Genomic DNA, 11783 nt, shown 5'->3' with positions numbered 1-11783 from the left:
AAAATCAATCCCAAGCCACTCTTAAATATCACCTGGGCTAGCACAGGTGAAATGTCTTTTACCTAACAAGATGGACTAGCCAACACAGGTGTAAGATACTAACGAGGTGACACCAATCGTTGTGCGCTAACATGCTACCTCGAAATATAACTTCCAATAACTAAACCTGTAACACCTTCCACCTTAAGAAAAATGTATCCTATATTTTTGTTGGACAAGTTTTCTCACCACCAACAGAAAGCAACTTTAATTTCACAACATAATCAACATAAATGCGTCGCTTCTTAAATGCATTGCCTTCTCCAATATATACATGGCATCTACTGGCTATCAACAATTTAAATAAAAGCCAAAACACACTTTTCCCCCTCACTATTTTTTAAATATAGTTTTTATACATAGTTGCCTAAAACTAAAGTTTTGAGAAACTAGTAAAATAATGTACGTTTCTAATACTCTCATCTCTTTGGAATAAGCGCAAACAAAACAAAACTCATCTCCAAAATGGCAAAACGTGCAGTCAAAATAAATTGTGAGCCGGGGCTACACATTGGCTAAACACAACATTTATTGACTGCCCACCCTTGAAAGACAATCAGCAACCAAGTTGTCCTTACCACGGACATGTCTGATTTCAAGGGGAAACTCCTGTTATATGAGACTCCAGTGAAGGAGTAGGTGGTTTGTGGAGCTCTTCTTTTGCAGGAAAACGAGAAGGTTATGATTGGACTGGTATACACCACCAGAGCTGTAGAGACCAAAACATACATCTCAAAGTGCTGAAGAGCCAGTACCAAGGTGAGCATCTCCTTCTCGATAATCAAGTAGTGTTTTTGATATGAGGCATATTTCTTTGAAAAGTACCCCACAGGGTGCTCAACATTATCGTCTTTCTGTAGGAGCACAGTCTACATCACTGGCATCGGCATACAAAGCAAATGGACAACGGAAATCTAGAGCAGCTAGCAACCAAGTTCTCCTTACGAAGGACATGTCTGATTTCAATGGGAAACTCCTGTAATATGAGACTCCAAAGCCCAGTACTAGCCAGCCATTCCCAATAATCTGCACAGTTCCTGGGGTGAAGCTGGCACTGGAAAGTTATTGATGGCCTCCACTTGGACATTCCCTTGCCCCACCACCTTCCAGAGATATTTGACTGCTGCTCGAGCAATTTCGCTCTTTGGCATGCAACCTGTTAGGTTAGCAGCTGCAAGATAACTTATCTTGGTTAACTGTCATGTTGCCAATTTTTGTTCCCGAATGTATTTAATTATTTGGTCCTCAAACTTAAACTCGAGATATGCCATTTAAAAAATGAGGCGTTTCCCGTGTTCCGGAATACACATTATCACACTCCCTCATCTGATTGATCGGGTAGGCGGGCCTTCTGACTTTGTGGCTGTGGTAACTAGTGATGACAGTGACAGACAAAGAGGAGCAGCTAATGGATTTACTAACAGATTAAGTTATTTCTGATTTCTGATTTCAGGGGAGGCTAGGCCTTAAATTTGGAAGAAGCAATCAGGCCTGGGTAGGGCCTGAACATCGTAGGCATGGGTAGGGCTCTGCCTTAAAATTCAGGCCCGTGTAGGGCTTGTTGTGTCTTTGGCATCATTAAACTTAAGACTTACTTTTATCAAATAAATTCCCTGTAATTATTATTGCGTGATTAAACTAACTTAATCATGTAACTGTAGTTAACTAGAAGTCGGGGCACCAAGGAAAATATTCAGATTACAAAGTTATAATTTTCCTAATATAACTTTCAGATATTTTAATATCTGATCAATTAGTCTTATATTTAATGAATTATTCTTCACCTCACCTTAGTCTCATTCCAAACGTAAATTGTTGGTTATCTGCACGAACCCAGTCTTCACTATGAATCATCCATACATCAATTGTCTTAAATCATTAATTTACAAACTAAATAATCACAGAAATGCATAAACAAACAAACAGTAGATATAGTTACAAGGAAATGATAGGGGATGTGCCCTAGTGGGCTAAACCAGTATGGTGGCTTGGTAGACAAATGGATTGAGAAGGGCGCGAAATATAAAAGACACTACAAAGTTGATAATTATAACAATTGAAATCCTTTGCACATGCTAATCCTTTGCTCACTCATTTGGGATTAATTGCAATCAATATATATATTTGCGCTCAGTGTGTCGTCGTGATTGCTGTTGGAAAGTTTGTTTCTGTTGGAGAGTTTGTACGCCCTCTCTATCTACCGTGGTTAGATTGGATAGTTCAGAGTAACATTCAGCAATGTTGTTATAGAATAGATGTTTCGGCAGTTGTTGGCTTTCGCATTCACGGGTACATAATTCCTAGCTGCAGACTAGTAATTAGTATCAAAGATTGGTTCTTATTCTGTCGGTATTGATAGTCTCAGAGTTTAACCATGTGTTATGGTTAAGATTTCAGCTATCTACTCAAACCTTAGCCCTCTCGGTTATCGAGGTAAGCTGGTCTGAAGATACATTCCCAAGGTGAGGGTTATATTCTGAAGAGCAGAAAAAGTCTGTCCCATGACGCCAGATCAATGTCTGTGCTCATGGGGCGGGCCAATGACTTAGTTAACTTCAAAGGGAATTGGGTTCCCTTACATTAAACAGTTTAAAATCACATTACATAATATCACAAATAGTTTCATCTTTACTCATTTTATACAACAATTAGATGCAAGCCTCATAACTGAGACTCTTGTTTAAACAGAGTTATGGTAATGTGGCTGTATTGTCTCTCATGTGTTTCACAAACATTAAACGAAATGGACTGGTTGTAGCTCGATTCTTCCCCGACCGTGTACACCTTCTCCAAAACATGTACATTGTTCAGTTCTGGAGAAGAGGTTCCTGTGTTCTCCTGTGAAAACTTACTCTCTCTTATACTCTGGCCACGAAGAGAGAACTCCTCAAGGAATGTATGACCTGCCTAACAAAGCCTGTTGTTAGGGGGTGAGAGAGAGAGGGGGATGGTACTCGCTATCCCCAGAGAGGGCAATGTCATAACAGCCTACAGTAGGCTGCTCCTTACTTCAAACAGATAAGCAAGACCGAACAAGGAAACACACAACATCATGGTTCCCCTAGTTTCCCTAAAGCACCAGCAGTGAGCTGTTGTCAGAATTCAAAGTGTCATCAAAGTCCTCACATATCAAACACCATAATTGGTTCTTTACCATCCTATTGCAAATGAGGGGAGACAGGTGCACACTGTTGTTTCGCTGCATCAGTCAGTCAGTCAGGCTGCTGATTTGCCTTTTCAGAGAGAGAGGGGCCATCGTCACCTCGCCGACATCCCTGACAAGCAATAGGATTACTCCGATATGTAATTAAGAGCTCGACAGGGAAACAGCTTTTGACACACTCAGATAGGATTCCTAGGTACACCTTCCAGATATTTCCCCGTTAATGCCCAAACGGTGAAGTGCAACGCACACCTTGAGTCATGTTAGATGACTTCGCTTCAATTGTTATGGTGTTAATTTATTCTGGGTTTGTGAGGGTTCCATACTGCTTGACTTGAGGGCAATTACTTATTCGCTGCAGCAAACCAATTACCTAATGCAAATTATTACAGTATATATGGCAAGAGGAAGATAGTCATTCTAGACAGTGGCAGATACAAGAGCCGTTCAAAGCCGTTCAAAGCTCTTAAGAGGCATGGGATCTGGTGAATAGCTCAAAATACACATCATAGGTCTTTCATATCAAATAGTAACAACCAATAGAGCCAATGAATGTACCAATAATAAGCGTACAAGTATTACGTTATTGTAAACAAAATCTATCTGTTAAGCAATCTTTGCACATATGCAAACAGTTTCTAGTTCGTTTCCTAGTTAGTGAGCCGCTACCACCCAGCACTCTGTTCAATAATTCAAGGTAATAACACAACATGGGTCTGGGTTTTATAACTAGCAGCCTGATCCATCTGACCCATATCTCAACAGCCCTAGTCTCTTTCCTCCATGGCACCCAGCAAGGAAAACACAAGGAAGGAGTACCTTGAAGCCCTCGAGCGAAGCTCTCAGCGAGCAAACATGACCTTATGGGATCATTACGAACTACAAATACTCATAGTCTAAACCGGTCTAGTAGAAACAGTCCATCCCCAGGGGTTACTCCTCCACTAGCAGACAAGACTTCACAACATAGACTGCAACAATAACTAGAGGGCCGGTCGGATAATGGTCAGGGATGATCTAATAGAGGACTATTGCTTTTTCAGAACTGCATTTGATTGCTCTATCATCCAATGTTTGTTTTTTCATACTCGCTTCACACTTTTCCAATTGTTAGCTATTTCCCTCTCCTCTTTTGCTCTCTCTCACTCTCACTCTCTCTCTTTCTCTGTCAGTCTGTCTGTCTGTCTGCCTGTGTCTCTCTCTTGGTCTGTCTGTCTCTCTCTGTCTGTCTTTCTGTCTGTCTCACTCTATCTCGGTCAATAGGAGCTGTTTCTTCAGAGCTACTCATCGTCATCGTAATGACCTCCCCAGGGACTTGGGGGTCTGTCTGACAGTCTCAGTCTGTCTGTCTTTAATGCTGCCGGACTGTTTTCTGGAGGAGGAGGTCACCGCTAATGGATTCAGTATGCAGTATGCTGACTGAAGAGACCCTTGTTAAAAATAGAACAGCAGAGCAGAGACCTCCACATCCAAATCAGGAGACATTATTGCACAGACCTTCTTCACTGGATGGGTAGCAGAAGCCAGTCTGGATAGCAGGAACCAGTCTAGCAGTTAGTGCTAGACTTGTTTGGCGAAGTGGATATATCCAGATGGGAGTTGCAGGTTGGCATTTATTGGGATGAATCTTGTCCTGTAGGATGGTCACTAGATGGCACAGCCACAAAGTCATAACATCTGATTTTAAACCAAATCCTAACATTAACCACACTGCTAACCTTATCCCTAACCTTAAGTTAAGACCAAAAAGCTCATTTTAGTTTTCATGATTTTCTATGATATAACCAATTATGACTTTGCAGCTGGCCTATCTAGCGGTAACCTCTCAGCTCTGCCTCAGGACAAGATTTTATCGCAATAATAAATGTCACCCTGCATAGGAGTTTACACTAACTGTGTTATTAGCAATGTATATTTGTTCAAACACATCTGGAAGAAATTGTAAAACGGTCACTTGAAACTACAATTCAATTTTAAATTCAATACTATCCTTAAATTTCAATATTGAGTAACTCACAGTTGTATAGGCTTAGACAGGTCTGAAGAATATTGTGTCTAAGCGAGCTGGGAACATTGACAACCTAGGAAGGAAGCTGCTCTCTCAATGATCAGATTCTAATGTCCTGTTGTTTATAATGAGTGTCAGTGTCTAGTCTAGACAGTCTCCTAATTCAGGCCTGAAATGTGTCCTTTTCTAAAGCCATCACATCCAGCCCTGAGAGCCACTGTATCCTCCATGAATTATCTGTCACACAGAGCTGTTATATTATATTCAACACTGATGACTGCATCCTCCCTTCTCTCCTCTCCGTGTACTTCCCTGTTGATTAAAAATAAATCGAACAGTCATTGGAATCCATTAGAATCATGTCTGTCCTGTCATCTGCCTGCCATGTGGGTACCCCATCTTACATCCCTCCAGATTGGGTAGTTTCCATTATGGTAATGAACAGTCATCTTGTCGGGATAAGGTTGTTACAAAAAAGGACTTCATCTGGATACACTGTCAGTCTATCATGATATAAATTACTTGTTAGTTTAGTTACAAAATGAAAGATGACAGTGGCTAAATTAACATAGCTTTTTTCGACTACCCTTTAACCTTGACAATGGCCTCTTTCCCAGAGATATACAGTATTAACCAATGTGCGTTGCAGTAGATACAACTCAACAGCGGTGATACTTAATACGACCTGTCATAGAAAAATGATCAGAACCCATTTTCTAGCCTTCAATATTAGCACACCACTGTTTCAATCTATTGTGTTATTTTGTCTGCACTTCTATGACAAAATGTACAATGATACTGATGTCCTCATATTCACCTATCATTTAGTGTTTGGTTGTATGGTAGTCGTTATGGTGATCTCTTACTCTTTCATAATGTCATTTTTCAAATAAATTGAACACATATTTAGAGGTAAACTTTTATGCAACTGTAAACCATTGTAAAGATCATCATAATGTTGGTTGTATAATTCCAGATTTTCTGAAATGTTGCTATTATCGGACATACTATTTAGAGATATATCTCGAGGCATTATATATTACACAAAATAAGTTATGTCAATGGTATTTTCCTTTAGTGTTCGACATGCACCTCCATTATTAAAGAGCAACTTCCCCTAAAAAGCAACTAATCCCTTTTAAAACGGCCTATGTGGCATCGATATGAGTCAGAAATATTTATTCTAGTGTCAAAATTGACTATAAAGTGTGAATAGGATCATTTTGGTGTCACGCCCTGACCTTAGCGATCCTTTATTCTCTATTTTAGGTTAGGTTATTTCTATGTTGGCCTGGTATGGTTCCCAATCAGAGGCAGCTGTCTATCTTTGTCTCTGATTGGGGATCATATTTAGGCAGCCTTTTCCCACCTGTTTGTTGTGGGATCTTGTCTATGTCTAGTTGCCTGCGAGCACTACATTAGTTTCACGTTTCTTTTTGCGCTTTATTGTTTTCTGTGAGTTTCATCCAATAAACATGTGGAACTCTATGCACGCTGCGCCTTGGTCCATTTATTCTCTCAGACGAACGTGACAGAAGATCCCACCACAACGGGACCAAGCAGCGTGCTCGGGAGGAGATGGCATCCTGGTCTTTGGAGGAGATAAGGGAGAGAATATCCTGGACTTGGGACGAAATAATGGCAGGAGACAAGAGCCTGACATGGAAGCAGGCGGAAGCAGCGAAGGAGGGACAGCAACAAAGTCTTGGAGGAAGGCCACAGAAATCCCAATTCATTTTTGGGGGGGGGGCACATGGAGCACTCAGCGGAGCCGAGGAGTGAACCAGAGCCAGTCTGGGAGAAGAGGGAGAATTTGGAGGAGAGAGAAATGGGAGAGTTGTTGAGTTGGTGGAGGATGCACTGCATTTGCCCTAAGGAACGTGTTGTCAGTTTGGTGCCACCTGAGTCAGCTCCCCGTACTCGTCCTGAGAAGTGTGTTAAAGTTCCGGTACAATTGATGCCGGCTTCACACACCAGGTCTCCAGTGCGCCTCCACAGCCCAGTACGTCCTGTGCCAGCTCTCCGCACTCGCTTTGAGGAGCGTGTTATCGTTCCGGTACAATGTGTGCCGGTTCTACGCACCGTGTCTCCAGTGTACCTCCACAGCCCGGTACGTCCTATGCCAGCTCCCCGCACTTGCCGTGCGAAGGTTGTCATCTGTCCAGGACACGTTGTGCCAGCTCTACACTCCAGACCTCCAGTGCGCCTCCACAGCCCAGTATGTCCTGTGCCGGCTTCACACACCAGGTCTCCAGTGCGCCTCCCCAGACCGGTATGTCCTGTGCCGGCTCCACGCACCAGGCCTCCAGTGTGTCTCCCCAGCCTGGTACGCCCTGTGCCAGCTCCACGCACCAGGCCTCCAGCGACAGTCTTCAGTCTAGAGCCTCCAGCGACGATCTGCAGTCCAGAGCCTCCAGCGATCTTGTTGTGGGATCTTGTCTATGTCTAGTTGCCTGCGAGCACTACATTAGTTTCACGTTTCGTTTTGCACTTTATTGTGTTCTGTGAGTTTCATCCAATGAACATGTGGAACTCTATGCACGCTGCGCCTTGGTCCATTTATTCTCTCAGACGAACGTGACATTTGGTCATAAAGTCAGTCTCATCTAAAATGGAGTTTTGAACCTCAGTGCGCCTCAACGAGTTAATTAAGGTTAGGCTTGGATTACAATTATATCAACAACTCATGCCCCCTTTTGCTAAGCTCCACGTGCAAATCACCCCTCTGCCCACTTCGCTTCCCTTCATTGAATGGGGCTCTGTTGTTTCATCACCCCCAAAAGCGTTCATAGGATCACAGGCCCTATACCGATCGACCATGACTCAGCCAAAGTTATATGGTTTGCATGCCCTGCCAAATGACTATTGTATGTGGTCGGAATAGGTGCTTGGAGTTAGTTGGTCCCCGAGTCTGCACCAGTAATGCTAGATTGGTGTGCAACGACTGGTGGTGGTGAGTATAACCAAAGAAACTTAAGCAATAAGGCACGAGGGGGTGTGGTATATGGCCAATATACCACAGCTAAGGGCTGTTCTTAGGCACAACGGATTGAGGTTACTGGTTACCAATGTAATTAGAGCAGTATAAATAAATGTTTTGTCATACCCATTGTATACGGTCTGATATACAATGGCTGTCAGCCAATCAGCATTCAGGGCTCAAACCACCCAGTTTCTAATGGAATATAATGACCTCTCCGGTATAGTGTAGCTAACGTTGGAGTTAGATAACATTTTCGGCAGGCCAGCTAACATTAGCGAGCGAGGCAGTTTAGCTAACGTTAGCGTAGCTAGATAACCAGCTAGCTAGGTACCTCATTACAACAAGGTACCTCATTACAAGTTAGGTTAAATCCAATTTTATTGGTTGCATACACATAGTTTGAAGATGTTATTGTGGGTGTAGCGAAATGCTTATGTTGCTACAACAGGGCAGTAACACCTAACAATACAAAACAATAAACACAAATCCAAAACATTAAATAAAGGACTAAAATAAATATAGAAATTTTAGAACAAGCGAGATCAGATTCTGGAATATAAATATATATGCATTTGATGGTGTGGATAGACATTATGGGCAGTATATGAATAGAAAAGGTGTTTACAGCAGTAGTTCTATAGGATGAGCCTTGATTAGAATACAGTATATACATATGAAGTGCGTAAAACAGTATGGAAACATTATTAAAGTGACCAGTGTTCAATTACTATGGACATAGTGCAGCAGTCTCTAAGGTGCAGGGTTGAGTACCGGGTGGTTGCCAACTAGTAACAGTGACAAGGTTCAGGGTAGGATATTGGGCATAGGCCGGTTAGTGGTGACTATTTAACAGATGGTCTGGATATAGAAGTTTTTCAGTCTCTCGGTCCAAGCTTTGATGCACCTTTACTGTCTCCGCCTTCTAGATGGTAGTGGGTTGAACAGGCCATGGCTCTAGTGACGTCCTATTTTTTGTTGTTGTTGATTTTTTTGATGATGGCCTTCCTGTGACACCAGGTGCTGTAGATGTCCTGGAGGGCAGGGAGTGTGCCCCCGGTGATGCGTTAGGCTGACCGCACCACCCTCTGGAGAGAACTGCGGTTTGTTTATTGTGTATTGTCTAGATACTGCTGGTTATGTAACGTTATCATTTTATAATGCTAGTGAGGCAGGCTAGGTAGCTATTGTTAGCCTACAAGTTGGATTTGCAAGTTAGTCTGTAGCTCATACAAGTGTATTCTGTATTGTCTAAGGCAAAACGAAATAATGGATGCAGCTATGGTGGTAGCTAACTCCCGTCTGAGTCTGACTAATACAGTGTACCATGAGCAACAAACCGTAATGGCGTCACCGGCCTGAATCTAATCCAATCTGGAAGTACAGTCAGTCTACATTTGTAAAGCATAGAATTAGGGGTTTCCACAAAAATTGGTTACAGTATCTTTTCATGAAAACAAAAAATGTTTGGTCCCATTTTAAGGTTAGTGTTAGGCATAAGGTTAGCAGGGTGGCTAAGGTGAGGGTTAAGGTTAGGCTTAAAATTACATTGTAAGAAGATAATGACTTTGCGGCCAGAACTACTTTGTGGCTGTGGTATCTAGTGACGACCTAGAATTAGTTCGACCCATGTTATGTGAAAAAATTGTATGAAAAATTCTTGGTTTGATAAACTAGTAGCTTAATTACTCAGCCAAGCAGATACACGTAGTAGAGTCATTTTTGTTGTGAAGTACATTACTGAAAAGCTATGTCCTTTCTTTAGAACAAAATGTAATTCACTACTTGGTTGTGTATTGTTTCACTGCGTCACAGGCCCTCCCAGTCAACACCACCTCATAAGATGAGGAAGTACATTGTTTATGAGGATTGCCTGCTGCAGTTGTTCAAAGATGTCCAGTTTGCAGCCGAACATGCAACATAGACAAGACCAGCAAGGGGAGCATTCCTATAGAACAGGGAGGACACTTGAATCAGGTTGGTGACATTTGACCTGGTCAAAGGTCAAAACAGTTTGGAGTTTTGTCCCAATTCACCTTCATAACCTAGCCTGGTGGAACCAGCCTGATCACCGTTTACCTTTCTATTTCACTTCACATATGATATCTGATATGAAATAGAAAGGTGAATGTAGCGATCAGTTTGGTTCCACCATGCTGATCATAATCACCATTGATAATATAATCAGTGATCTGTTTGTGTGTAACCGACCAGTATCTTTGATGAGGGGCCAGGAGCTGATCTATGCTGTTATGCCCATCAATGGAGCTCTGGCAAAGACCTTACCTCCAGCCTCCCATCTTGCCCGCTCACCAACAGTTGTCTATGGGGAGACCAGAATTAGGTAGGTTTAGTCTGACTTGTTCAAACTTCAACATAGTATATGTTTGTTTGTCAGATATCACCTATCTTAACTGCCATTGGTAATAGTACAGTGACTGTGTATGTGTTCACATCTATGAAGCCAGCATTACCATCATTACCACCACACAGGAAGGTACTGTATGACCACTCTGACATGTTTGCCAAGGTAACCCCATTACCACCACACAGGAAGGTACTGCATGACCACTCTGACATGTTATCATGGTAACCCCATTACCACCACACAGGAAGGTACTGTATGACCACTCTGACATGTTACCATGGTAACTCCATTACCACCACACAGGAAGGTACTGTATGACCACTCTGACATGTTACCATGGTAACCCCATTACCACCAGACAAAATTCTGATAGGCGCAATATCTGTATCGGCTGGGAATGACAATCAAAGGGGAAAGGTGCACATGATTCTATTAGCAGAACACTGCTTCTATAATATGATCTATAGGGCTTCTTATTCTACATAGACCTGTTACTACATTTAAAAGTTATAAAAACACTTAGTTTAGAATATCTTAATAAATTCAGAAATTGCATTCTTCTCATATTACTCTGTAGGTTACTGACCTATTCAAAGCTTCCTCTGGCATCTCCCCATACATCTGCCTGTAGTTATTGAACTGAACTTGCAGGAGGTTTGTTGGTTGTGATTGAGTGGGGGAAACAGCTGCGGTCAAGGTTCTGACAGATGGGTGTGTCTTGGTGGTGGCAACACCCACATCAAACCACACCACCAAGCCAACTCACTTTTAACTTCTGTCATGGCCACCAGAATTTCTTGAGGAGCAAGCCAAAAAACAAGACCAAATCAGCAGATGCATTTCTCCTTTAACATAATTTATGGTAACATTGAATCATCAGATATATATTATTAAAGGTGTGATATGCAGAAATCACTCTGCCATTTCCTGTTTGCTAAAATTCTAATAGTTCACCTTACTTCAGTTTATGTGGCAAAACAAGCAATGTGTAGTCTAGAGAATCGTGCCATCTAAACCGCATATATTTCCAATAACCAAAACCATTGTATTTTCAGCTTTTTGCAGCTGGTGTACAAAACTGGAATTAAAATATGTAAAAATGAAACATAATAACGGGAAGCATAGAAATAGTGCACATAGAACATATTTGCACCTTCTTAGACATACTTTCAATGAGAATGACAGATCTATAACTGACATTTCTATGTGAATTTGGTCAGGTCGC

This window comes from Oncorhynchus kisutch, linkage group LG2, assembly GCF_002021735.2.
Source record: "Oncorhynchus kisutch isolate 150728-3 linkage group LG2, Okis_V2, whole genome shotgun sequence".
Lineage (NCBI taxonomy): Eukaryota > Metazoa > Chordata > Actinopteri > Salmoniformes > Salmonidae > Oncorhynchus > Oncorhynchus kisutch.
This window is presented reverse-complemented; position numbering follows the sequence as displayed.